General features: G+C 41.2%; 1 non-coding gene across 1 annotated transcript; it reads left to right on the top strand.

Annotated features, from left to right (window-relative positions):
• The first annotated feature begins 3,267 nt into the window (after positions 1 to 3,267).
• Positions 3,268 to 3,340, top strand: TRNAC-GCA. Its single transcript has one exon. It is a non-coding gene; the product is annotated as a tRNA-Cys (tRNA).
• Positions 3,341 to 8,582: the final 5,242 nt, after the last annotated feature.

Genomic DNA, 8,582 nt, shown 5'->3' on the forward strand with positions numbered 1-8,582 from the left:
TATTGTTCAACTATTGTTTCTCTGATTAACAGTGTGAGAGAGTATGTCTTTATAAGTGTTCTTGCCATTCAGATTTTCACCCATCTAAACTCTCTTGTATCATTTTGCATGTAGGATAAGTTGCAGGCAAAGTGTTGTAAGGATATGGCATGAGAGTGTTTCAGTTTTCACAATGATTTTCAATATTTCTTTAAATAATGTGGTTTCTGTACATTTTTGTGTTTTATTTAAAAACTCATGTTTCACTCCAGGGTCCTAAACATATTCCTTAACATTTTTATTCTGTTAGCTTTGTAGTTTTAGTTCCCTATTTATGTTGTATGAGGTAGGAATGAAATTATATTTTTCTTAACATGTTGTTGTTCAGTCACTAAGCTGTGTCTGAGTTTTGTGACTCCATGGACTGCAGTATGCCAGATTGCCCTGTCCTTCACTATTTCCCAGAGTTTGCTCAAAATCATGTCCATTGAGTCGGTGACTCTATCTAACCATCTCATCCTCTTTCACCTCCTTTTCCTTTTGCCTTCGATCTTTCCCAGCATCAGGGTCTTTTCCAATGAGTTGGCTCTTTGCATCTGGTGGCCAAAGTATTGGAGCTTCAGCTTCAGCATCAGTCCTTCCAATGAATATTCAGGATTGATTTCCTTTAGGATTGACTGATTTGATCTCCTTGCTGTCCAAGGGACTCTCAAGAGTCTTCTCCAGCACCACAGTTTGAAAACATCAATTCTTTGGTGCCCAGCCTTCTTTATGGTCCAACTCCAGTCTTATACATGACTAGTGGAAAAACCACAGCTCTGACTATACAGACCTTTGTTGGCAAAGTGATATCTCTGCTTTTTAATACACTGTCTGGGTTTGTCATAGCTTTCTTCCAAGGAGCAAGGGTCTTTTAATATCATGGCTACAGTCCACTGTCCACAGTGATTTTGGAGCCCAAGAAAATAAAATCTTAACACAGTGTCTCTATTTTCCCATTACCATCCATTTAAATATCTTATTTATTCATTTGTTTACTTCACCTCAATCACTTACTTGTCTGTATTGCCAACTTTATCATGTGTCATATTGCCGTATGCACTGTTGAGGAGTTCTCTGCCAAACTGGTATGTGGAATTCTGGTTGCCTCAGCTAGCTAGTTCTGGTGCTGGTTGTTGTTTCCTTGTGCTGAGAGAGTTAGCAATGACTCCTCTAGGGAAATGTGGTGGGGAGGGTTATGGGAAGCACTCACCTAAAATTAGAAACCCTCCTCCTCTGCCACCCTGATTCTCAATGGAGGGGCCCTTTCCCTTCTGAGAAGCAATCTCCTACACGCTTGAACTCCAAACCTTCTGCTGCCCCAGGGTTTATTCATAACTTCCATGTGGGTATTGCACATCAAATGTTGAGTTCAGTCAAGGGCATGGACAACTACTTTGCAAACCTTCAAAAAGAGGAACCCTTTTTGGAGTCCATATGCTCTTTGTACTACATGAAATGTTTTACTAAAAATTTATGCTTTATAAAGGTTTATTGATTGGCTAACTCTGACTTTTCTCACTAGTCATAATCCACTAAATTACTATCAAAACAATGTAAAAAAAATAGCTAGATTATCTATGTCTCTTATGAAAGTCATGGAAATTATACCAGGAGCACAGGGGTCTGGGAAGAATTCAGTGAGACAACAGGTAAAACATATGGTTATAACAGCAGATATACAATAAGAGGCCCTTCCCAGGTGATGCCAGTGGTAAATAACCCACCTACCCATGCATGAGAGGTAAGAGACACCGGTTCAATCCCTGGGTCAGGAAGATCCCCTGGAGGAGGGCATGGGAACCTACTCTGGTATTTTTGCCTGGAGAATCCCATGGACAGAAGAGCCTGGAGGGTTACAGTCCATAGGGTCACAAAGAGTCAGACATGACAGAAGCAACATAGAATGCATGCACACATCCAGTAAGAGATCAAAGCAGTTATCAGGCAATCCGTGCATCTGTAACCCTCTCAGCACTGCATATGCCATCAGATACAAGAGGGTGTCTAATAAACATTTACTGAAAACAGTTTTCCCTTGAGTGTTTATGTCAAGCATATCCTTTATAGAAGATCAAATAAATCAAGTATCTTCCTAACATCATACGTCAACTTTTAATCTCTTTGACTGCACCATCAACCCAAATAAAGAAACTCTGTCTTTTGATTAACATTCCCACTCTATTCCTTTCTTACTAAAAAAGAAAACATTATTCCTTTAATCTGACAAATGAAAAATACTGACAAATCAGCTCTTGCATTTCTTCAGACAGCCTAACTATTAGCTGTGAACTTCATTAGATCACACTTCCCCAAACTGGATCTTTAATATAAGTTATATCATATTTTTCTTATATTAATGGCATTTTTTCCTATTTCCAGAGCCACTGCAGACAAAACTCCGTGAAAGTTTCTGCTAAGATATTGGATATTTCACGTAAGTTGCCTCGGTCAAAGAAGACATTTGATGGAATAAAGACACTCAGGGTAGAATAAGACAAGTAGAGAATTCTAGGTGTCCATTTATAGGCAATGGATAAAGTATAAATGGTAAACTGATGTGGAAGTGGTTTTACTCTTGTGGAGAGAACCATACTGTATATTAAATGAAAATAGTTGGTTTCAGTCAAAGTATTGAGAGTCATTCCATTTTTCACTTTGTATCTTAGTCAACTCAGGTTGATAAACAAGATAGGGGACACGGGGTTTGATCCCAGGTCTTGGGAGACCCCACATGCTGTGGAGCAACTAAGTCTGTGCCTGCATGCCCAAGAGCCCATGCTGTTCTGCAACAAGAGAAGCCACTGCAATGAGACTGAGCTCCACAACCAGAAAAAGCTTGTACACAAAAACAAAGACCCAGTGCAGACAAAATAAGTAACTAATTAACTTAAAAAGAACATCATAGACTGGGTGGCTTAAACAACAAATGTGTATTTCTACAGTTCTGGAAGTTGCTAAATCCATGATCAGGGTGCCAGCAGAGGGAGGTTCTGGTGAGACCTCTTCTTCCTGGTTCCCTCACATGGCTGAGTGAACACAAATCCTTTCATTCCCTTATAAGGGCACTGATCCAATCATGGGGGCTCCACCCCAATGACCTCCTCCAAACCTAAATTCCAACCTTCAAATGCCATTACATTAGAGAGTGAGGCTTTAAAATATGAATCCCCGAGACACAAACATTCAGTCCAATATCACACCATGAGTACCTAATTGTGAAAGGATGTAGCTGTACCATGACCTGCTTCCCTGGTGGCTCAGTCGGTAAAGCATCTGCCTGCAATGCAGGAGACCTAGGTTCGATCCCTGGGTCAGGAAGATCCCCTGGAGAAGGAAATGGCAACCCACTCCAGTACTCTTGCTTGGAAAATTCCATGGATGGAGGAGCCTGCTGGGCTACAGTCCATGGGGCCGCAAAGAGTTGGACACAACTGAGCGATTTCACTTTCACTTTCTTTAGTTGTACCATAGTACCATAACAGACCCGATATCTGAACTGGGTGGAAGTGGTTTTAATTATCTTTTTTTTTTAATCTTTTAATCTATATTTCACATTTTCTACAGGGTTCCCATGTATAATGATATATTAGCATAACAAGCATCCCCAAACTCAGTGACTTAAAATAATAATTATATATTACTGATGTACAAAAATCCATAGGTCACCTGGGCAGTTCTGGATCTAGGCAGGATGGACTAACCTTGACTGGACTCTAGCTGTCTGCTGTCAGCTGGCAGGCTTTTTACAGCTGCCTGGTCTCAGATAGCTTTACACATGTGTGTGATGTTGGAATGGGCACCAGATATATCTGGCCAAACATACCTCTCATCATCCAACAAGCTAGCTCAAGCTTGTTACCATGGCAGTGGGGAGAGTTTTGAGAGCTAGTGAGACCTAGTGTAAAAACGTACAAACTTACTCTTTCCCCGCTCTCTGTTCTGTTTGTCAAAGCAAATCACAACTAGCCTGGATTTAAGAGGCAGAGAAATCAATTTCACCTGAGGGAAGTCAGCACATTTCAAAGGATCATGGATACACGGAGGTCTATAATGGTGGCCATTTGTGCAAACAACCTGCCACAATTTCCTACATAATACAAACTGATAGTTATAAAATTAGTATTGCAATATTTTGGTGGCCCAAAAATATTGGGTTGGAAAAAAAAGTTTGTTTATGTTTCTATTACAGAAAAACCCAAACAAGTTTTTTGGCCAACCCAATGTTTACTAATGATGTGTTGATGAGTGAGTACCAATGATACTATGCTTCTTTTGTCAAGAAGTCTATTCTACTCTCATACAAAGCAAATATTTATGCATTTTGGGCAATATTTGTGTGCTTCACATGCAAGTAGAAATGGCTCCATATTAATTTTTCTAAACTCAAATGACTTTTCCATTTTTGTCCCATCTTGTCTACTATCATTATCACCAGCTAAGATATCTAAAGGTTCACAAGCCTGGACTCACTCATTCTCTTGTTTGCTCTACCATTCCATTACTAGTCAATCACATAGATTCTACCTTTGCAATGACTCCATTACCTCTACCCTCATATTACTCTGCATTTTTGAAATTTAATTTTATTTTTAACTGGGGGCTGATTACTTTATAATATTGTGATGGTTACTGCCATACATCAACACGAATCAGCCATAGGTACACATTCTACCTCCCTCCCCATCCCATCCCCCTATTTTGTCAAAAGGGGACTGGCTTTGGGTGCTCTGTGTCATACAGCGAATTATCACTGGCTATCTGTTTTACATATGGTAATGTATATGTTTCAATACTACTCTTATCCCAATGTTCATTACTGCCCACTGACACTGCTTTGGCAGAAACCCACATCACCTCTTCTCTTGAGCTACTGAAAGGACCTCTTGCCTTGACTCTCCAGACCCAGTATAGTCCATTCTAATTCACCACATTCTCCTCCTATCTGATTTCCCAGGGAACAGTTCTGCCCATGGAAATTTGTAATGGCTCCCTTGAAACTACTACTCAGTAGTTTAAATTCCTTAGCAGGGCCATGCCATTCCTTTAGAGCCATTTGGGGAAGGTGAGAATATCATTTAAATTACATCCATCTCAGTTATCTCGTGCAATTATTTCTCTTCTGTTTAAACCAGGCAGCCCTGCATGAGTGTCACTACTGAGATAATGTGTCATCAGTATCTGACAAATAAAAGAATTATTTAAAAACATTAACCTACCTCCATAAAGCCCTCCAATGGCTTTCAAATACTCAGGGTAACTCCAAACTATGTGGCTTGGTCTGATGTGGCTGACTTCACTTCCTACCATCTCCAGCTCCTTTCTCCCAGACACACTCTCCCTCCTGAGCCCTGAACACACGCACCTGAGTCTTGGTCCTTTTTTCCCCCTTGCTGGAGCTGTCTTCACTTAGCTCTTCTTCACTGGACTTTTTAGAAAATTATTTATTTACTAGGCTGCACCAGGTCTTAGCTGCTTCACACAGGATCTTCACTGCAGCATGAAGGATCCAGTTCCCTGCCCAGAGATTGAGCCCAGGGCCCCCTGCACTAGGAGTGCAGAGTCTTAGCCACTGGACCACCAGGGAAGGCCCTTCACTAGAGTTCTTCTTCTCACCATTTAGACATTATATAAACAGCTCTCATTCTCCACTATTCTCTTTTTAGAGAATCTATTACCATTGTATTTATTTGAGGAATTACTTGCAGTTTTACATTCCCCAATTCTCATGCTTCTCTTAGATATTTTGGAATTTTAACTTCATAGAGAACAATAACCCCAGGAATTTACCAAAATGCTCAGCACATAGTATGTGCTAAACACATATTTGTTGGATGAATAAATTAATATATAAGTGGAATCCTGGTGGTTCAGTCAGTAAGGAATCTGCTGCCACGGCAGGAGCCACAGGAGATATGTGTTCAATTCTTGGGCCAAGAAGATCCCTTGGAGAAGGAAATAACAATCCACTCCAGTATTCCTGCCTGGGAAACCACATGGACAGAGAAGCCTGGCAGGCTAGAGACCATAGGATCGCAAGAGTCAGATACAGCTTAGCAACTAAATCACCAGCACATTGTGGGCAGATGCTTTACCATCTGAGACACCAGGGAAGCTCAAATCACCACCACCAATACATAAGTGGCCTCTGAAATTTATATAAATACCCATTTTCTACAGTAATAATAACTATGACACATTTTTGATTGTCTAAATGTTGAAAGTAGGGAGAAAACCGCCAACTTAAATATGGAATTGGGAAGATGATTTCACCAACTAGAGGCAGACTCTTTATTTGAGGAGATATTGAACCACCTTTAAACTCTGTTTAGGTCACAGCTTTTGACATAAGCTGTATTCCATAACCGGAACTTCAAAGACTACTCTCTTCAGACACAACCACCAAGAAAAATTTCTGCAGATCAGTTCTCTTACTAGTGTGGGACCCTTCGCATGCTATGGCAGGTGAGAGATCCAAGGTCAGCCCTGCAGCACACCAGGCTTGCCTGTCCTTCACTATCTCCTGGAGTTTGCTCAAACTCATGTCCACGGAGTTGGTGATGCCATCCAACCATCTTATCCTGTGTTGCCTGCTTCTCCTCCTGCCATCAATCTTTCCCAGCATCAGGGTCTTTTCTAATGAGTCAGCTCTTTGCATTAGGTAGTTAAAGTATTGCCACTTCAGCCTTAGCATCCGTCCTTCCAATGCATATTCAGGGTTGATCTCCTTTAGGATTGACTGGCTTGATCTTGTGGTCCAAGGCACTCTCAAGAGTCTTCTTCAGCTCCACAGTTCAAAAGCATCAATTCTTCACTCAACCTTTTTTATGGTCCAACTCTCACATACATGACTACTGGAAAAACCATAGCTTTGACTATACATACTTTGGTCAGCAAAGTGACATCTCTGCTTTTTAATACTCTGTCTAAGCTGGTCAAAGCTTTTCTTCCAAGGGGCAAGTGTCTTTTAATATCATGGCTGCAGTCACTGTCCACAGTGATTTTGGAGCCCAAGAAAATCATGAAACTCAAGTCATTCTGTAAGAGTGGACTATTCTCTCGAGCTATACAGCAGAGTTGTGCAGAAATGAACTTACATGGCTTGCAGACTCAGTCATAGTAATTAATGTTCACATCACACATATGACCACATATGCACATTCTAGCTCACATGCCTTTATATTTTGTCCATCCTGAGATCAAACAACTTGAGGCACAAAAGTAGAGCATGGTTTCACCTGCGATCACACAGTTAAGCACATTCCTTTGCTAGGGGCTGCCATAACAAAATGCCACAGGCTGAGGCTTAAGCCACAGACATTTATTTCTCATAATTCTGCTGCCTGAAGTCACCCAGGTATCAGGTTTAGTTTCTTCTGATGTCTCTCCCCTTGCCTTCCTGCTGTGTCTTGGAATGGTCTTCCTCTGCTTATAAGGACATCATATTAAGAACTTGGATTAAGACCCACAGTAATCACCTCATTTTAATGCAATTTCCTCTTTAAAGGGCCTGTCTTCAAATGCAGTCACATTCTGAGGTCCCGGAGTTTGAGGCTTCAACACATGAGTTTTGTGGGGCGCCCAGTTCATATTAATAAAAGTAGAGAAAGCAGTAACTTCCTTATCCAAGTGTGGAGAAGAGTACGTGTGGTGTTGTTTCCATTCCTTACTTGCTGGCATCCTGTCTTCACACTGCCCCCAGAAAGCTGATCAAACAGAGGAACCTCCATGAATTTCAAAAGGGTCTCCACCTTAGAAGATCTCTATAGAAAGGGAGGAAGACAGTGATGGGCTGAATTTACGGAGGACTTCCAACAGGCGCTCCATCATCCCCATAGCTGAACTTCCTTCAAGCCATTCGCTCAACAAACCTTATTAGAAAAATCCTGACTTTGTTGGTTGAAACATCCCCAGTCAGCATGAAATAGGGTCATTATTCACTGGCCATGCTTGAGAGCTTTATTTGTGAGGCACTCCTGTGAGATTTTAATAAGGATCTTGAAGAGATGCTGATTGTAATGGGCCAGTAGAAAACTCTGGTACAAAATCCAGAGATACCCAGGGGACTTGGGCTGTTTGCACCCCAAAGGTGGCGAAAGCTTTGACAGGCCCTCTGCAGGTGATGAGCCAGCCTCTGGAAGCATAGCCCATCAGAGGAGCAGGCAGATTTTCTGCAGTTTCAAATGGGCTTTCCCCTCCCTGGCATCACCACCAAGACGGTGTGTCACGAATGTCAGCAAAGATGTTGGTACTCCTCCAGGAAAAGCAGAAGATAGTTTGTATTAAAACCTATTATTGTCATTGTGGCTCATAGACTGCTGCACAATGCCCACTGAAAGGTCAGGTATACTTCGTCAGAAGAAAGTGTTTTCTAAATAAGTATTCTCTCCAGTAAAAATCATTCTAAAAGCCAGGAAAATTAAATAGGCTTTGTTAAGTGAATACGTGAAATGTTATTAAGGCTAAGACGATATTAGAGGAGGCACTTTTACCTTTAGACTTTCACTGAAATAAATTAAGGTGTCAAATGAGCCATGGAAACGAGGAGCTTTGGAAAATTCATT

This window comes from Oryx dammah, unplaced genomic scaffold (genome assembly GCF_014754425.2).
Source record: "Oryx dammah isolate SB20612 unplaced genomic scaffold, SCBI_Odam_1.1 HiC_scaffold_9, whole genome shotgun sequence".
Taxonomy (NCBI): Eukaryota; Metazoa; Chordata; class Mammalia; order Artiodactyla; family Bovidae; genus Oryx; species Oryx dammah.